This window comes from Rousettus aegyptiacus, unplaced genomic scaffold (genome assembly GCF_014176215.1).
Source record: "Rousettus aegyptiacus isolate mRouAeg1 unplaced genomic scaffold, mRouAeg1.p scaffold_m13_p_12, whole genome shotgun sequence".
Taxonomy (NCBI): domain Eukaryota; kingdom Metazoa; phylum Chordata; class Mammalia; order Chiroptera; family Pteropodidae; genus Rousettus; species Rousettus aegyptiacus.
Genome location: NW_023416287.1, coordinates 88934422 through 88955242, shown reverse-complemented (window position 1 = coordinate 88955242; position 20821 = coordinate 88934422). Strand labels below are relative to the sequence as shown.

General features: G+C 37.2%; 1 pseudogene; it reads right to left on the bottom strand.

The window, feature by feature from the left end:
- Nucleotides 1-17487: 17487 nt before the first annotated feature.
- LOC107502651 lies at nt 17488-20442 on the bottom strand (annotated as a pseudogene).
- Between the last annotated feature and the right edge of the window lie 379 nt (nt 20443-20821).

Sequence of the window (20821 nt, the reverse complement as noted above, 5' to 3'; positions counted from 1 at the left end):
TTCAGCGACCGTTACCATACCACCCATGAGCATGTGGATGCGAAAACTTCACAGATATGAATACGGACACTTGATATCACCACTGGCATTTAATTTCCTCGCTTCATTTTATTTTCTGTTTATTCACTGGGTATATATTAAGATTTCCTTTCTACAAAAGGAAAGGTTACACTAAAATCCTCTTCAGCTCAGCACTTGTCACAGTCCCTTAGATTCTCACACGCTTTCCTTTTAAAACTTCTTAACAAGGAACCGCATTATCTCAGTGAAGGAGGTCAGCTCAGGGGCGACTTGGACATAGTTGGAGGCTTAACCAGCTCTTTTCACGCTGAGTTACTTAGAATAGAACATAAAACACTTTAATGACCATCCTTTCAAATTGTCAGACTAGTTTTTTGCTTCAAATTTATCTGTAAAAATAGATCTGAGTGTGCCATTTCTACATAATGATCAGTTGGTCTGTACTGTCCAATGAAAGTTGAATCTATCATCATGTCGCGAGGTACCTGTTTTATAGGTAATGGATTTCGCAAGCTGTCATAGGCAAACATACTGGAAAGTTGTAGCTACAATAATTATAGAAATAGTCTCATATTGGCCACAGAAAGCTTGACATTTGCTCCGCAGGAAAAGTGGCCTCGTAGATAGCTATTATATTTTAAGATCCTCTTAACATTTTTAAGTCACCTTCAACTTGTACCCCTAGAGCAAGAGTCAGCAAACTTTACTTGTAAAGGGCTAGATAGGAAAATTTTCAGCTGTGGAGGCCAAATGGTCTGTGTTATAACTATTCATGCAAACATGGTATTTATTACATGTCGCAAATGAGGGAGTGTGTCCTAGTAAAACTTAATTTATTTAACAGGCAGGAGCCTGCGTGTGGCTCGTGGGGCACAGCCTACGCACCCTCCCTAGAGTCTGGTCTGTAACCTGGAAGCAGCTGAGAGGCCCCCGCAGGGCCCTGGTCCGTGTCACACCACAGGGCTGCTTCCTAGCTGGCCGCCATTAGTGGAAGTGTCTTCCCTTACAAGAAACCAGAGTTCATACCGCAGATGAAACTGTATTGTCCTGAGACAGACTTCGCAAATCAGTTACTAGACTCAGTTGCACCCTGTCTCGATCCGTCTCTTTGTCGCCTTTTTACCTCTAATTCCTCTTCTGATGCTAATGCTGTTGCATCTTACATAGTCCCTGTGTATTTGGAACGCTCACCTTGTGCTTCTGTGGCCACACTGGCCTCCCCGCTCACAAACCCAGCCCCGAACTTCGTCACTCAGCCCAGGCGCCTACTGCTTACTCATCTCACCTTCTTAAAGTCACTCGCACCATCCCGGGCTGTATGTCAGCGAAAAAGTGGGCTAGTTTGTGCACTAACCAACTGTCTCTCAGGCTTTTGTCTGGTGTATAACCTTATGACACGTTTAGATTTCTTTGTGTTACTTGGTTATTGCATGTGACCCCTGCTGTTAATTGGTCATTTCTAATTTTGGTTTAATTGCTATTTTCTTAAAATCTTCTGCCATTTTTTCCCACACTTTCTTGAACCTATTTAGAGACCACATCTTTAAAAAAAGCAGAACATCTGAGACACATTTATAGAGATATATATAACTAATGATTATAGTCACACATTAACCTACACGTTTATATATTCATAGCATATCAAATAATTTTAATTTATTAATCAACAAATCACATTTATAAATGAAACTTTTGTCATGAGATATTTGGAGATTCACATGCAGTTGTAGGGAATCATACCGAGAGATCCAGGATCTTCTTTACCCAGATTATCCCAATGGTAACGTCTTGCAAAACGCTAGGACAGTGTCACAGCCAGGATATAGACACCGATGAGGTCAAGACCTGAGCACCCCCACCCCCCAGGGACTTCTCATGCTGCCCCTCGTCAGCCGCGCCCCCTCCCTCCCCCACCCCCCAACTTCGTCCTTAAACCCCTCCAACACTAATCCGCTCTCCAGTTCTGCAGATTTGTCACTTTACGCATGAGATAAACAGAACTATGTCGCATGTAACCATTTGGGAACGGCTTCTTTTCATTCAGCATAATCTTCTGGTCATTCATCCAAGGTTTTCCATGTATCCGTTGTATCCAATTTTGTTTTTCTTTTGCTGAGTAGTATTTTCTGAGTTATTGACTTTTATGAGTATAAAGTTATGCGTAGTATTTCCTTATCTTTTATGGTTACAAGATCTGTACGAATAGAATCTATTTAATAACTAATATTGGTGACTTGTGTGTTCTTTTAATCTCCTCAGTCTTGTTTAGAGGCTTATAGGAGTTGTAAATTATTTCAAAGAATCAGTATATTCATTTTATCTATTGTTTTCCTACATTGACTTCATTGATTTCTGCTCTTTATTAGTTCCTGAATTTTTCTCTCTTTGGGTATATGTTGCTCTTTTATTTCTATTGAAATAGGAACTTATTTATTTAAGACTGTTTCTCTTTTCTGATATAATCATTTACTGTGCTAAATTTCTCTCGAAACATAAATTGTGATATGTTCTATTTTTCTTTTCATTCGGTTTTATGTATTTTAAAGAATTTTTTTTAAGACTTTCTTTGGCCTATGAATTATTTAGAAGTGGATGGTTTAATTTCCACATATTTAGAAAATTTTCTACAGTCATTCTGTTATTGATTTCTGTTTCGATCCCTTCATGGCCAGACAATGGTGTCTATGTTGGTACTATCATATTGAGCATTTGTATTTGTCTGTCTCTTGCCTTCGTGTCTTTTCTAAATCTGATTCATATAATACGCAAGGCTAAGTTACAGTGACATGAAATAGCATTTCAGATGCAAATCATTCAGTTATGTCAGTTTCTAAGAGAGGGCTGTTGGATTCCCCATGAGTAATTTTGGATTTGTCTATTTTTTCTTTCAACATTATCAATTTTTAGATAAAACTGATAGCGTTTTCTCTCAGTCATTGTGGAGAACTGTTTTATTACTAGCAAAGTCACTGGGTTCCAGCATCTGGCAAAGTGGTGCCCAATAACTCTCGAAGAAAAATAATTCTTTAAGAGATTGGCACATAATAAACATATTAAAGAAAATATTTGACCATTGGAGTTTGGAGTTGAAGTCTTTCTGAAAATGATGAAGTTTTCAAATACTTTTTCAAAAGTTATACTTTTTAGGCTTATGATGTGAAACTTAACACTTGAAGTGGAGAATAATGAATTATGCTTCTCATATAATTTTAGAAAATTTAGACTAACCTCTGTAGAGCTTATTTTCACTTTCTTTGTTCTAATAATTAGCATAGAGTTTCTAATCTAATTAAAAATTTTATTTATAAAAAATAAACTTCCTGCATTAGTTAGGATTGGCTAGACGCTGACGAGGTAACACATGTTTGAATGCCAATGGCCTAACACAGTCGACATATACTTCTCACTCAAGATCCAGTGTGGCGTGGATCTTGAGTTTTATATATTTATGTATCTTGTAAGTGGCTTTTATCTCTTTGCTCTTCGTGACATTGACGTATTCCCAGTCACAAGACCGCAACCGTGTGCAGAAGGATGAGAAGAGAAGTTTTCCTTTGGCTTTATATGTCTAAAGGCATAGCATTGTTTCTGTCATCATAATGTTCATTTTAAAAAATATAATGAAAAGCAAATCTTTTCACTGTTACTCTAACCTTTTGGACACAGTTTTAATTACATATTTGAGAGGGTATTACATGCCAATTTTCCTGAGATAATTAATAAAGTCCTCCTGTATACATGACATTTTTTGCTTTAATAAAAAACTTTTATTTAAATTGTGCTTGTTCTGCAAGATTTCATAAGCACTAAGTTTTAGCCGAGAGTGTCAATTTAATATGCTGGTAAAATTTTACCGAGTTAATTAACATTATATTAAGCCACTTCAGAAAGGTATTAAAGAAATTTGCTTTTCTTGGGCCAATATGTAATTTCCTTTTAGAAACAATAGCATCAGAATCTTTCACTAAAATGTGAAAACTGACTCAGCATAAACAGGATCTGCTATCAGTCGCATTGCCTGCTATACAAGGCAGCCTTTTTTGGTCAGTTCCCAGGAAGTTAATGAACAGATTTCATTCTGCTTAGCTTGGAGAACTGATAAAAAATCTCACTCCAAGGTGATGTGAAGGAAGATATAACCTTTCATTGTCTGTTCTTTTAAAAATAATTAAAAGACTTAATTAAAAAAAAAAATCTCTCCATCATTCACTATTCCTTTCCTTTCTAAACTATAATAATGCTGATTTATCTGACAAACCCATCTATACCCTGGGCCATAATAATATTTTCTCTTTATACTGACTTTGTGAAAGGTTGTATTTTTTGATGGTAAAGTGATTTATTTTTACTTCTATTTTAACTTGCTTAGACATTTCTAATATTTTTAAAGAAGTGAGACTGTTCTTTTTTTCCATCATGGAGGAGAAAGATCACATAAAACTATCTTGATGCTATACGTGTAAAATAAAACAGGAATAAGTAACTTCCAAGAACTAAAATATATTTAATTATGCCATTTTAAAATTACTTTTATTGCGAGGGGTATTCAAATGAAAGCCAATAAATTTGACCAAGAAGCAAAGTATCAAAGAAAAATGTGGAGAAATTGTAAAATGTTTATCAATTCTTTAAAAATGAATGTGAAAATAAATGATTAAGAATGGAAGACAGTATTTCAGGATAAAGGCACTAAGTCATAAACCATGTGTATGTAATCTATTGTTAGAATACGGGGCATGTGAAAGAAGTAAATGGAGATAAAACTGGAAAAGCAGTATTCTAGATACGTTTCGATATGATTTAAATAGCTATTTGAATGCTTTCCTTGTAAGCAACTACACTTATGCAATCTAAAAGATTCAATTAAAAATCAGTTTTCCAGAAACGAATGGGACCACATCAGGCATTCCTTTTCTTTGTTTCGATATAGTGACTTTTGCAGCACCATTTAGTTGCTATGACAACATTCGACATCTGCTTTTAAGATAATTTCCAAATTGAATGTCAGAGGTCTCTCTCATTTATTCATGTCAATGCTTAAAATGTTACAGAAAGGCATCAAAATGTGGAAGGCATATTAGTGTGTCAAGTCAGTCAGCATCTGAGTAAACCACATGGAATCCTTCAGCATGGCACCCCACAATAATTAGTGGCCCGGCACCCCATTCTCACCGTTCCCACATTGCTTAGGTTAGCAATGACGAGTCGACAGATGTTTCGCCGTGATTTACCATTCAAGAGGGGGTCAAATGTTAAGGCGACTCTAATTTCTCGTTCTAGATGCATTAAATGGTAAACACTTGATAATGCCATCTCAAAAGTCAATTAAAGAGCTCTGCGTTTATTATTCATTCATTCATTCATTACCTCATTCCCTCATTCATCCTCTCTCTCTCTCTCTCTCACACACACACACACACACACGACAGAAGTCTCAAGAAACAATATTGTGATCTCTCTGATATTTTCTATTTTATTTCACTTCATTTTATTTTGTACAAAACATTCTAGTCGAGATCCATTTGTTTTAACACTCACTAGTGGGTTGAAACCTACACTTTGGAAAATTTTAAGACAATCTGATTTTCTTTCCTTTTCTCTCAATACGAAAAATAAAAAATCAAGGCTCTATTCTTTAAACAGATATTTCTCTATTTTAAATAGTTTCTCTTACTATAATGTATTCAATTGACTTTTTTGTCTTTGGTTAAAATGAAAGCAATTTTGCCTTGACAGGAGGCTACATATGTTTACAAAAAAATAACAATTAAGAAATTGTATGTTAAAAACCAAATTGCAATATTTTTCTCCTTGTCAGTGACACAAAGACTCATTAAAATTATTTTGATGCTAAGAATTATTTTATAGATTTGAGGTATATGACATTGAAGTATAACACGGCTGATTAGCTTCTGTGGGAAATTGATTCAGAGAGCGAAATCAAAATGCCAGCGAGAGCTCGAGGTAACGGAGAGATTTGCCGTGGAGTGTTTTAATATTAATGAAAACCCGCTTTTATGTGGAACAAAACAAGTCACATGTCGTGCCCGTAGGAAAAATTATATCCTGAAAACTTTTATTCATTACACTTAGATTCTCATCATTTTATAATTTTTTTTTTTTTTTCTGTTTTGGCTTGATATTGATCTGGGTACTTAAAAGTTTTGAAACCTAAAAATTATAATAAAAATAGAGTTTTAGGTGGCTATAAACAAAGAGTATTTCTGTGCTACAGATGAAATACTTTGGTATTAATTGTCACAAACACCTATATATTTCTTATAAAAGCTGAAATTAAAAAATTAAATTAATACGATTTGTAAGTATTTCATAACGGTAGCTATGTGTCAGGCAACATGCTAGGCATTTACACAAAATGTCTATTAATCCTTGTAATAACCTTTAAGGAAGATATTTTTATTCCCACTGAGATCACATATCTTTAAGGGAGATAATATCGAAACACTTTGAACTTAGATCTGAGCTCTTAACCATGCTCCTGTACTGGTACCTTTATCACTACATTTATTTTAATAATTATCTTCGATTCAGATAATTATGGTGCTAGAAATTTAACAACCTTTAGAATGAATTGTATGTATTCAGTACATTGTGACATTTTTTACTTCAGTATTATTCACGTCATCAAAACATACACAAAATACTGTTTTCCTTACTCAAATTGAAACCTCACAGAATTACCTCATCGAAGAAACTGAGTGATGGAGTCAAAAGATTAGGAGGAAAAAAGTTATGTGAACATCTTATTAGTGCTAATGCACAAGGAAATTGAGAAATTAATAAACATCTATCATGCAAACTTATGCAAATGTGTTCACCTTTATAAAACTCAAGGGAAACATATTAACGAATGTTCAGATTCCTGATCCTTCCTTGGAGTGAATACATGATTCAACAGCATTTCTCTAATGTCATTAAATGGATTCGGTCATTTTCTCTGATCTTCAGTCATTTCTTTAATACAGATTCCACAGTAATATGTCAGCAGAAGGAGTGATGTTTTAGGAGGAAGAGAATGGGGGTGGCCTGCTCGTTAAGTGGTGCCGTGAATATAAGTATTGCATGATTTAATAAACTAGTCTGCTCAGCTCGCTTTTTTTTACCTGACTTTTTTTTCCTCCAAGGAGCTCAGCACGCTTACTAAATACATGTAATTTAAAGCTGTAACGAATGCACACTGGATTTATAAACTTTTAAAAATGTTCAAAAGGATACAATAAATAAGTTTAACTTGTTTTAATGATTTTTTAAAAAAAATCAGATAGAAAACATGATTTTTAAAGTTATTCTCTCACCGGCTTCTTTCCGAAGCTTTTTAAATTAGAATCTGTTCTAAGCTGGATTTTTTCCCCCCTACCCCCCTCTTTTTCTTTTTCTCTGGAGGAAACTTTATAACCTTGGAATTTCAGAGTCGTGTGTTATTTTTAGTTTCTCCCAAACAGCGTGATTCTTCTTATGAAAGAAAATGGTTGAATTCGTATTATCACATGTTCTAAAGACCCCGGACACAACGGAAAGTGTTCAGGGTGTGCTTGTGGCCCTTTCTTCACCTACTAACGTGCGCGTCCTTCTTCACTGCTCCCAACACGGGAATCGTAATTAAACATCAGAAAAAGGGGGTTGTTGACGAGCTCTCATATCTTCAATGCTGCAGTGTCCTGTGTCAGCCAGCAGTGGTGTTCAGCAGAAAATCACACAAGAAACGATCCCGAGAGGCGTGCATTACACTCAGCAGTATTCTGCATATTAGCAACCTGAGCTTCTGCTGTTTGCTAACGGTTAAAGCCAATTCACCTTTTCTGCTCTTGACTTTCAAAGTAGAAAAAAACAATGGCTATTCTTGACCTCTACCTCTGCATAATAAACTCTCTCTTTTTTTTTTGGTTCCCTTGATTCTTCCTATCTTTGATTCTACTTTACGTTTTCTAGTACCACCTTTTTAAACTTCTCCCCCCAACCCTGCCCCTGAGATACTGAAGTTTTGAGCAGTGCTTTTAACACCGGGTTCATATCAGAATTATCTGACAAGAATGTTTTTTAAAGAAAAATTTCTGGCCTCTGCATTGGAAACCCACGTTGGCTGATCTGAGCTGGAGGCTAATCGGTTTGCTAGGGCCGCCGAAAAAAATTACCGTGGACTGGAGGACCGAACAACAGAAATTTATTTTCTCACACTTCTGGAGTCTAGAAGTTCAAAATCAAGGTGGTGGCGGCTTGGTCCCTTCTGAGGCTGCGAGGGAAGAACCTGTGCCAGGCCCCTGTCCTCGGCTTGTAAGTAGCCGTCTTCCCCCTGGGCCTCTGCACGTTGTCCTGCTCCACGTCCCTCTGTGCAAATTTCCCCTTTTCATAAAGACCGCGTTCATATAAGTGCCGATTTTAACTTGATTATCTGTAGAAAGACCTGTCTCGGAATAAGATCACATTCTAACGTTCAAGGAATTAGGACATCAACATATGAATTTGGGGTCGGGGTACAATTAAATTCAGAGTCTTAAGATCAGTATTTTACAGTCGTTTTAAACCCATTTTACACATTTGGGAAATGCCTCTCTCTGCGTCTCTTCTCTATTCTGTGCATTCATATGACGCAGACCATGCCTTAAGCACGCACACGACTCTTCACACCACCTCTGCAGGCACCACGACACACGCAAAATGACGGGCAAGGGTGAGATGGAGAATTCAGAAAGCACGTGCTATTCCTCCTGCAGGCAGCTCACAGTGGCGGTGCATGTCTGCTGGAACCATCAGAGAGAGAGAGAGAGAGAGAGAGAGAGAGAGAGGCGGGATTCTACAGCTCCTCAGATTGTAATTATACCTAAAACATGCCACGTTATTATACTAATTATTCGATGAGCTGAAAAGCTATCTATTGGTACCTTTGCTCTCGGTAGTACACCCTCCCACGAAGATTCAGGCGATGGGGACTTAAAAAAAAGAAAACTCAATATCAGCTATTAGGAAAAATAAAAATACTCCATGTTTGTACTTTGCCATGTTGAAGCTGATTGAAATACAGCTTTAAAATTAATTTTCAATGTAATTTTTTTTGTAGCTCTCTTCCAAGGCTTTGGGTAAATGATTAAACAAAAAATATTTTTGTATCTAGTTATTTCTTATTTCTTATGCAGCACACAGTTCTAAATTGCCCTTTTGTCTTTTGCTTTTTTGTGTGTGAGCTATATTCAGAAATTTTCTGTGGAACACAGAATTCACAGACATAAAATAAGATGAATTTTCTTCCATTAATGGCTTCTGTGTATTGAGCCAGAAATGATAACTGCGGGTCTTATTCAATAATCACAATATTCTCGTGGTTAGATATTATGTCAATGTTTTATAGATTTTAGGAAATGAGATTCAGATACTGGAGTAACTCTTCTCTCAACGGAACATCATTTAGAGGCCAGACCTATGCACAGTTCCCAGAATTCCAAAGCCTATCATTTCAGCGGGGGAACACTTTGCCACCTTGCTTTAGAAGAGCATTTTATTAGTTCAAAACACTATTCCATCAGACCATAATAAACTCTCACCTAGTCAGGACAGATAGTACTGCTCTGTTTTAGAGAGACACGGAAGTTGAGTTTCAGAGATTTATGCGACTTCCCCAAGCACGGTGAGAACCAACCTAGATACCTCGTCTTGTCAGACCTTGATTGACATCTTTTTTGTTTGACTTCTGTCTTACAAATTATTTTAATATAAATAATTTTATTTTGGTTACACTTTTAGGAGAATGTGATTTCACATTTTTTTTTTCTTTTGGTTTAGCAATGAATTTTTTTTCCAACTAATATACTTGAAAAACATATCTTCATAAATTTTACAAAAGTGCCTTTGTTTTGAGAATTATATAAATCACTACTTCTCTTCATGAATTTAATATATGGATAGTTTATAAAAATAAAGATGGAGAGAACAGGATTTGAAAATATAAGATTTAAAAGTGAGTGGTAAATAAAAACATAGAACATAGATATATATTTAGGATAAAAAGGAGATTGGTAATATGGAAAACTGGTTTCTGTTTTCCAATTTGGTCTTACATGTCTTCCCTTGATTACTAAATCAATGCTTTATTATATTAAAATGAGTACTTTCATTATTTATTCATCTTCGCTCTTCTGGTGTATGTAAAATGGTTTTGAAGTTTACACGCTTAAGAAAACTTAAGGGGGCCTGTTACATACCTCAGAATTATTAGAGGCCAGGAGCTTACATCATCTGAAACTTGGCTCTCAATGCTAGTCTAGCGATGTATTTTTCTTAGTGATTCCTGAGATCTGCTGGGATGGAAGACTTGTAGTTCTTTAGTGACGTTCGAAACTAATATACACCTTTCAGAGAGACCCCAGCAACTACGCAGGGAAAGAGAGATTCACGACTGATTGTGACCATGGATCTGGGTGCTCTTTTAAATATTCACAAAGATTGTAAAACGGTCCTATCGTTGCTTTTGTCTCTTCTCATTTAAGTATCTCTCTAGGCTTTGAGTAAATGATCATGCAAAAGACAGTAGTGTTACTAGCTGACATTTTCTTTTTTATACCTATTATACTTCTACATTTCCTTTCTGTATTCTCCTTTGGACTGAATATGTTGGCGAAAATGAGAAAACTATAACTATAACTACAATTATTTAATAATGTTGTTACAAGCTAGAAGGAATGGCAGAAGTAAGTATTGATGTTAGGAGAAACTAAAGAAGAAAATGTACCTAGAATTTTTCTTTTGATTGACTATTAGGGAACTTTTCCCTTTTCAATATGGAGCAGAAAATTTGAAAGAGCCTTAATGAACTCTTCATTTGAGTGGATGATGAAACTGATAGCTAAGGAGGTTAATTAATCAAATAAATTGGGGTTCCTGCTGTGTGTCTGGTTCTGGACTGGCCACAGGAATTTGCCTAAGTTCATGCTACACATTAATTTTTAAATATTTCTTTGTTTCTCATATCCAATATAGGGAAAATTAACATAAGTTAGACTGTAAAAAGTCTTAAACCACACTTAATTGTGATGGAATATCATTTCTCTATATGTCAGATTAACTTTATATATCATCAAACCTCTTAATATTACATTTTTTATAAAAAGTGATGACCACTTCCTCCTCCTAGAAATGCTCTTCTGTTATGACTTCCTTTATATTTTTCCTGCTTCACCAGTCAGTTTTCTTCTGACACTCAGCCAGCTCAAGGTCCTCCCTCAAACCATATTTTTGAAAATTACAGGGCAAATCCTGGTTGTTTATTTTCCCTTTTCTAAACCTTTAGTCTTTCTTTAGGTGAATTCATACATTCTCATGACTCTAATTACTTACTATATGTTCATAATATACAAACAAAATCTTAGCCCAGACCTTTCTACTGAACTTCTGTATACCCAACTACCTACTTGGGTTATCTACTAGAGTGTCTCATACACTTCTAAAATATATGTCTTCATTCCCTTCGCATGCATTTTATACCGCTGCCTACCCCTCCAGGTCCACCATCCATTTTCTTATTAGGTGGCATCTGCCTCCAACCAGCTACCCAGAATTGCTTAAGACAAGTGGAAATCATCTTCTATTATTTTCTTTTTTGTTCATATCTATTGGAAATGACACCAAACCTATTATATGTAGCTTACAGATGTAGCTTACAGATGTTGCCTATAAAATATACATCTTAAATCCATTATTCAGTCACTTAGCCAATATTTTTGAGCATCATGTACTGGATCGTGCACCAAAGTATATGATTGTGAACGAGACAAACACAGTTCCCTGCTCTCATGGACTGTATATTACAATGGGAAAAGCAAGGGGAAAAAAAAAACCTAAAGTAAATAAGCAAGAAACAAATTGTCTGCCATGATCTAGAATGATGAGTTTGATTGTGGTGGTTAAGGAAAGGGCTCTTCTGAAAAGAGACTGAATGATGCGATCAGTTCGCCAAACAAATGGCCTGGAAAAAGGCACGTCTGGCATTCGTCTTGTTTGCTTATTGTCAGCTTGAGTTTCCTTACAATGACCTATGGGTTCTTGCGTGAATTGGCCTCTGCCAAGCAAATATACAATACATGTGCCAGATATTATTCACAATACTGTAACAGAGCTGTGAATAAGACAGAGACGTTTAGGCAGTTCAGCGCTTGTATTCTATTGGAGAAAGTTAGAAATAAACGAAGATGTCAAGAAAAATGTCAGAAAGTGGTAAATGCTACAACGAAAGACTCAGCGAAATCACTAGGAGGTCAAGAGAGGCCTTCAGAGAAATGACATTTAAAAGTGAGATTTGAATAAAAGACGAGTCAGTCCTTCAAAGGGAAATGTCCAAGGAAAGATGTTAAGGCCAGCGAAAGCTTAACCTGCTTTGTGTCTCAGATGAGGCAGTGCAGCTGGATTGTGGAGGATGATGGGAGGATACAGGATGCTGTAGAGATAGTAGGCAATCGCGGTGGGGGTATGGATTCGCTTTTAAGAATAAGCATAGCAATAATATATTACATCTAAAGTATCAGAGAACTGACAATATGTTGTATATGTCATGAAATCTGTTTGGATCATTTTCAGTGACATAACATCACATTACCTCTTTGTCTTTACGGACATATATCGTTCTATGTTAATAAACTAATTAATTAGTTTAACAAGGAAACTTGTTTGTCATAAGAGAGTTTTTAAATTCTTATGCTGTCAATTATTTAGTAAGCATATAGCTTTTATAATTGGGCTGTGTTTTGGGTTTTCCCATAAAGAATGATAAATTTTCCTCTCTTCCTCCTACAGAAGAAAAATGCAACTTTTGTGAGGCAGTGTTACATTTTGCAATTTCATTTAGAATTTGACATTTGAATTTGTTACCTCATTAAAAAGTGGTGCTATAGGAACAGAAAAAGTAGGTATCAAGTGAGTTATTACACACCTGGATCTTCAGAAAAGCAGATGTTGACTCCATTAGAAAAATGGAAAGGTTAAATGGCACCAAGTGAATTCACCACAGGCGAGTTGCTGTGTACTTCCTGTGTAATGGACTCGTATTCAGACAACTGGAAGTGAGCCGTACCATAAATATCGTATAAATTAAGAAAAAACTTAATATAGTTTGTGTAAAGCTAAATATCTATGAAGCCATATTTTGCTTTTTTTAAGTTTTAAACAGCTTTGATTATAAAATGTATGCAAAGTAATAGAACCAAGTAAACACAGTTCACAAGTGTTACATTATAAGGTCAAACCTTGACTCATTTATTTTTGATTTCCCAGAATTTACTACTTTATGAAAATCACTGTTTTCTGAATTGTAGAAGTTGTAAAATGGAATAAACAAACACAGCAAGGCACCCTTTTTTTATACACATATGAGAACAGAGAAATGGAAGTATCTTCAATTTTCCAAGCAATTCTCTCAATAATCAGGAAAGCTAAAAATAAATCTTGGAGTTGTTATTAAAACAGAGCCCTTTATTATTTAGGGCTCATAACGCAGCTAAAATACATCTTATTTGTCAGGTCTAGATTATAACCAATGCAGTTACTCCAATAACATAGGAATCATTGTGCCCACATATTCTAAGTCTTAGTAAAATGTGGGGGAAAAAAATTTATAATTGGATTAATGTCCAGAACCCTGGATGGCTGCTTTGTTTGCAAGCAAATGATTCTAAACAATGTCTATGGAAGACCTATTAAGATAAATAGTATTAGAGTAATTTTCATAAGGACGATCTTATCCTCTCTACCTATTTTTAATGTTTTGCCATCTTTACAGTGAGGGAATATTACCAGATATAGCTAAGGCTCTTTATAGTTTTCAACGTCTATTCACGTAACAAGGTTATCTTACATTTTAAATGAAAATTTATGAGGAATTGGCTATTTGATATTTAAAATTAATGCAAAGGCAACACTAAGATGTTGCTAAATTCTAAACCACAATTTGATGGTTCTATGAAAAGGGACAGGCATTTTCAGAGTAGAACTTCTATTACAGATTATTAATTTTGAGACAATTGCTCAATTCCCAATGAACAGCTGAGACTGAGGAAGGTTATCTAAGAGAGGATTTGTGACTCATTTGGTATCAGCGCCAATTGAAATACTCTGAGCAGATGAATTCTCTAGGAATAGAGGCAAAAATCGGAGATCCTCATTGTTAAGAAACAAAAGAAGGAAGAGACGGTGAGAAAGGCAGAGGAGGAATGGGAATATCTTAGACGTGTACAGTACATACCACTTTTTAAAAAACGAGCAACAAAAACAACAGACAAGAGACATTGCATCATAGACGCCGCCATCGAAATATTTTGGGAAAGCTTGATTCAAATAACTTTCCTATCCTACTTTCTTGAGTTTTTATGTCATAAAAGATATTGAATTTTCTCAAATGCTTTCTCTGTGTTTGTTGAGATAATCAGGTGGTGGTTATTTTATTTAAATCATATATTAGATTGATCGATTTTCATATGTGGAATCAACTTTGTATTCCCGGGATAAATTACAGTTAATCACGGTGTATGATCGTTTATATATTTTGCTGGATTCAGTTTCGTAGTGTTTTGTTGAGATTGTTTGCATTGATATTCTTAAGAATGCTGATCTCTAGTTTCTTTTCTTGTGGTTTTTGATTTGGGTATCAGGACAATACTGACTCCATAGAATGAATTGAAGAGTTTTCTTTGTCTTTTTTTCTTCTTCTTCTTCTTCTTTTTTTTTTGGAGGAGTTTGTTTGGAAGAGTTCATTTTATCTTGGTTGTATAATTTTTTTTTTTTTTTGGCATAAAATAATTCATAGTATTCTCTGGCAATCCTTTTCACCCTCTGTAATGTCAGTGGCAATGGTGCGTCTTTCATTCCTGTTTTTAATAATTGGAGTGTTCTCCCTTTTTTCTTGGTCAGAAAAAGGTTTTTAAAAAAGAAAATGGACAAAGGATAATTCACGATGAAATGATAGGAGGTCAAAGGATTGACCAGATTGTACTATTCCGTGTTGATCCGCACTGCCTTACATATGGCCAGGACTGAATGACAATCACGGTCAACAGGAAGTAGCTCTTATCAGCGGTGTGCTGGCCAGTGATTAACAGTCAGGTTGGGGGCGAGGTGGGGCGGGAAGGTGGGGATGTGGGGGGTGCGGGGGTGGGGGGTGAGGGTGGGGGAAAGTACCTGATCCAAGGCATTTGCTGATTTCCATAGTGGAATATTAAGAACGACTTCATAAATTCAAACCCTTTAGAAAACTGGTATTACTAATAAAGACAAGCATGTTACTACCCTGTAGTACAACCTCTTCAGAGGTCTTCACCAAAAGTGATTTTTTAAAAAACATACCCGAACAAGTTTGTACAAGAATATACATAGGATTTTATTTATCATATCCAAACCTTGCATTAACCAAATGTGCATTAACAAGGGAATAACTTTTTCAAGTGGAGTATATTCACACGACGAATTCCTATACAGCACATAAAAATAATGAGATACCGATAAAGTCATCTTCAAGATGCAAAAATAATATGTTAAACAAAAAGCCAGTTTCAGTGGGTAAATGTTAGAATATTCTTTTATATGAAGTTAGGGCAAAGACAAATTTATATTCGTAGATGTAGAAAGAGTGGTCTATAGGGGTGAGGACTGCCTGGGTAGGGAGAAGCATTAGGAGACACGCTGGCATACTGGATGTATTCTGTATTTGATTGGAGTGGAACTTACATTTGTCAGAATTTACCAACACATAATAAAGATAAGTGCATTTCGCTGCATGTAAATTTTTCTTTAATACTAAATTTATTGCAATAATTCTCATCCAGGCTGTTATACTTTTACTATAATTTATGAATTCACCCTAAAACAATATGCGTAATATTATTTTACATACTTAAACAATTATATTACAGCATAATGCATTTATTCTTCTTCATCTTGTTTTATTACATATTTTTACGACATTATAGAATATTAACTATAGCTAATTCATGTATGAACTCCATATGATCAAAATAAATTTTACTTCTGTTGATAGATTATTTTGGTTTTTACTTTTTTTAACTGACAGGAACCCTCCTATTAACTCAGGCCAGTATTTTTTTGCATATGTTGTGCAATTTGGAAATTTTCCTGGGCATCGTGAATATCATGTTGCAGAAATTCTGGATCCTGCTATGTTCCTTCAAAGATTGTAGGTTTTATCCGTTTGCTCTATTTCTCTGGCAGTTTAATTGGTTAGATTCAGTATTTAGACTCTGTTCAGTAGCAACTCAGATACCATTTCAAGTATTTTAATCTTTAGTTGGGCCTCTCATGGTTTGTACTACGTATACACATTTGAAAGGTCGGCCAGAGCCGTGGACAGTGTGGATACGAGAATCTGTAGAGCACTCTCGCAGTCACTCTCGTCTCTGAGATTCACCCCGTCTCATTTCCAGGTGCTGTGATCACTCCAGACATTTCCCCTCCATGTCTTCAGGTCTGCAGGTTTCCCTGCGAGTGCGTTTGTCATCCTGCGCAGTGCTGCCTGCAGCCAGTCCTTAGACTACAAAGCAGCGAACATGCCGAACTCACTCTGTGCCCTTTGTCTTGCAGGTATTAACCCTTATAGAATTAGTTTGCTTCTGTTCATTCTCCAGTCGTTTTATCTATTTTACCCAGGGTTATTAACTTTTATCTGCACAATTATAATTCTGGTGGGAATTTAGCCATACGAAAGTGCATGAACAGGTTCTTACTTTAATTTTGCTGATTGTGTTGCACTTTTCTAGTGTCAAAATTCCAACAATTGTTTGATGTTTACCACAGTAGCTATGTTTAACATTTTACTCTAAGGTAAACTTTTATTTGGTAGTTGTACATAAAAGATATTTGTAAAATATGACTTCAGTTTCTTAAGTAAATTAGAATTTTGAGTTGACACCATGAAAACAGAAATATGGTAGAGCAATTTACAATTTTAATTGTGCAAGGATAATGAGCGAATGCAGGCATGAGCTTGAAAATTCATAAACAGGAGCCTCATTTAAAATAGACTAGGAGGCTGGAAGAGAGAACTCTAAGCATGTGTCACTCAACCCACACGCCTGACCCCACAGAAAGAGACAAGACCTTGTGTCCCCAACAGGAAGCGACACTATTACCCCAGCCAGCGAATGAAAAGTCTCCATGCTTGAACTTTCAGTTTCTCCCTGTGGATCCTTCCTTTACGACAGCCGCTCCCAAGTCCATAAAAGAGCGTTTCCTTCCTTGATTTCTCTGGCCTTACTCCTGGTTCACTGTTAGGTTGCACGTCCTAGATTGCAATTCTTTGCTGTTTCTAAATAAACTCTTTTTTTTTTCTTTTTCTTTTTCTTTTTCTTTTTTGAGAAATCTGGCCGTCGTTTGTTTAAGGTCAATAAGCTCAAAGTATAAAAAGTATTTTTTTCTCATTAAACTTTGTTTCAATGAGGGCTCAAAATTCTGTGACAGATTTGTGGTCACATTATTTCTGTTAAAAAGTACTAGTTTTAAAGTTGAATAACTTAAAAACTACCACACGCACATAAATAAAATGGTCTACAAAACATTCTCCTTTCCTTCTGAAGGTTTTATGACGCATTGTGATCATTGACTGGTCTTTTACTATTAAACTTAATTGGCCAGTTGAGACAAGGTTCTGAGACTCTTCTTCCACCACTGGTTAAGACTGGGGTGGCAAGTATTGGGCATAATAGTCATTTAGCCTTCCGAGCTTTCCGGGGTGACTTGGTGACCTCGCCTTCTTGTCCACTGCTTTGATGACACTGCAGCAACTGTCTCATGTCACTGACAGCAAAACGGCGCAGAGGACAGTCAGAGAAGCTCTCAGCACACGCATGGGCTTGCCAGGAACCATGGCAACGATGGTGGCGTCACCAGATTTCAGGAACCTAGGGCCATCTTCCAGCTTTTTCCCAGAATGACGGTCGGTCTTCTCCTGCAGCTTAGCAGTTTGCAAGAGGTGAGCCGTGTGACCGTCGGCACTCACTTGGCCCGGGTGGTTCAGGATAACTACCTGAGCCACAAAGCCAGCTGCTTCCATGGGCGGGCCATTTTTATTGTCAGCGGCCACAGTGCCACGACGTACGTCTTTGGCAGGCACCTTCTTGACGCTGAAGCCCACGTCATCCCCAGGAAGAGCTCCACGTGGAGTTTCATGGTGCATTTCAGCACAGTTCGGTGGTGACATTGACTGTAGCAAAGGTGGCCACCGCGCCAGGTTCGAGAACATTCTCCACGCGGCCCACAGGGACAGTGCCGATGCCGCCGGTTTTGTAGACACCCTGGAGTGGCAGCCACGAAGCCTCGTCCGTTGGATGAGTAGTGGCAGGATGCGGTCCAGAGCTTCAAGCAGCCTGCTTCCGCTGGCACTGCCGTCTTTACAGGTGACTGTCCATCCCCCGAACCACGGCACATTCGCCCATGGCTCCAGCATGTCGCTATCCCAGCCAGAAACCGCGTCGGGGCTGCAGCCCGCGCTCTCGCTCAGCTGCTGACTCCCCTAACGGCGTCCCCAGGTCCTGGCTGCAGGGCGGCTCCGTGTTCACGCCCAGTGTGTGAGACAGAAGGGCAGCTCGTGGCACCGCCCGTTCTTGGAGACATGCACTTCAAAGTCACCAGCGCCAGCAGCGGCAATCGAGACAGCGCGGTCAGCCTGAGATGTGCCTGTAGTCATGTTTCTGATAAAGTCTCTGCATGCTCGGGCATCCGTGATGGTCCTATAATACTTGCTGGTTCTGAATTTCCACCAGGAGGTATCGGCGGTGAGACCACACTCATATCCAGCTTTCAATTTATCCCAGACCCAGCGTTTGAACTTGAAGGAGCCCTTCCCCAAGTTGGCAGCCTCCTTCCCACATCTTTCGATGGTTCTTCGTCCGTCACTGCACATCCTCAGCTCAGGTGACCGGCGTGGTAGACTTGCCAGGATCAACGTGCCCAGTGATGACGACGTTGCTAAAAGTCGTCATCCATTTTCATTTTGGCTTAGATTTAGCGGTGCTTTTCACAACGCCTGTGTTGTTGGCAAATCTGTTGCAGAAAAAACAAAAAAGTCCAAGTGTAAATTATGAGTTTCTACCGAATGAAGGGTTTTTCGTTAGGTCACATATTCAATGCTGAAAATAAAATAGAAATAAAAACGCAATTCACATTCATGTCACTTCCAAAATGGTTTGGATGAATTATAACAGAATTTACTGATATTCCTCAACTAAATAATTTCTGTGTCTAAGTATTTGTCTCCAGTTCTGCAATAATAAAAAATTAAATTTAGACATTAAGTTCTAGTTCTGATTTCCTAGTTATTAAAGGGTAGAGATTGTTAGTAATGAAATATATACTACATTTCAAGTGGGTAAGACAGTTATATAGAGTTATCATGTAATACCTAATTACAATTGTATTTTGAGAATTGCTCACTTAGAATTATTCTGATTAAATAGGAGATCCAATTATTCTGAATCAGCAAACTGGACTTTGACATTAATAATTGCATTCTGATATCAAAATGTGAATGTTTTATATTTGTTACACATTTCAATATTTATAAATAGTAAATGTGATATGAGTCTTGACATAATATATATTTTCTGTAAAACCCACATTCAATCTATCACATGAAATTCATGTTATTTTGAATGTTTTTGATTTTTAGTTTTTTTTTAGTAACTAATCCGCAAATTTATTTTTTTAAATAGGAGCAAAATGGATAAGAAATTTCTGTCAGATTTAGATTCGTACCCATTCGTATTATCTTTTATTAATATTATTACAATACAAACTACCACTAAGATTCATCAGGTATCATTTTCTATTAATAACTGACACTTTTCTTAAATGGCCACTTTCTCCTTAAAGCAGCGGAAGGTACACAGCCTGAAGCCTGCTCTCAGCTCCCAGCTTCGCCACCTGCTAACTGCACGAAGTCCGGCCATCACACAAAGCCCCTGCGCCTCAAATATCCTCGCTTGGAAAGTGGTGGATGATCATAGTACGATCCTCATGCAATATTATGAAGATTAAACAAGGGATATTTGTAAAAACCTTAGGCCAGTGCCTGTGGTGCACAAACCCTGTACATATTTGTAAAATAAAAGTATTACTGGTCAGGTAGGAGAATCAGACTCCCTTTTGACAGTGCCCTTAGAGAGGCTATGCGAGAGAAAACGCAGCGTAACAAAGAGTTTATTTTCATCAGAAAAACTGTAAGATAGAAGCTTTTTATGTAAACACCAGAGAGCCGATAGGCCTCCGAAAAGATGTTGGAATAAAAACCACAGAGGACTTAAACAGTATTTACCTCCTTCCATAAGGTCAGGCCGGTTCGGTTCTGCACGTTTGTCTAACGTGGGAGGCTCGGTTCTTCTTGTTGCCACTTCTGCAGCACTCGGTGCATCGTCTGGCTCTTCCAGCTGCACGTCATCAGACACGCTTCCTTTGCCTCTTCTCTCCTCCAAATCATGCGGTGGTGCTAGTAACGGTTACTACGGCGAGGCTTGCCAGGGCTTCTCATTTGCAACCTCAGAACGTCCTGATGCTAGATTTAGCATGTATCAGGGATAGTACATCCATAAATGTGGGTAATGAGAATTCCATCTGTTCTGGCCTCTGTGCTCACCACAGAGCAGCTGGGTTTACGTGATTGCTACGTTAAGCCAAGCCTAGGACTCAGTCTGCCCTCTCCCTGAAGATACATTTTCACTGTGGGGTGTAGGAAGGGAAATAAGAGTATTTTCCCTTTATAATTCCATCTGTAGCATTGAAGATTTTGGTCTTTATTGTT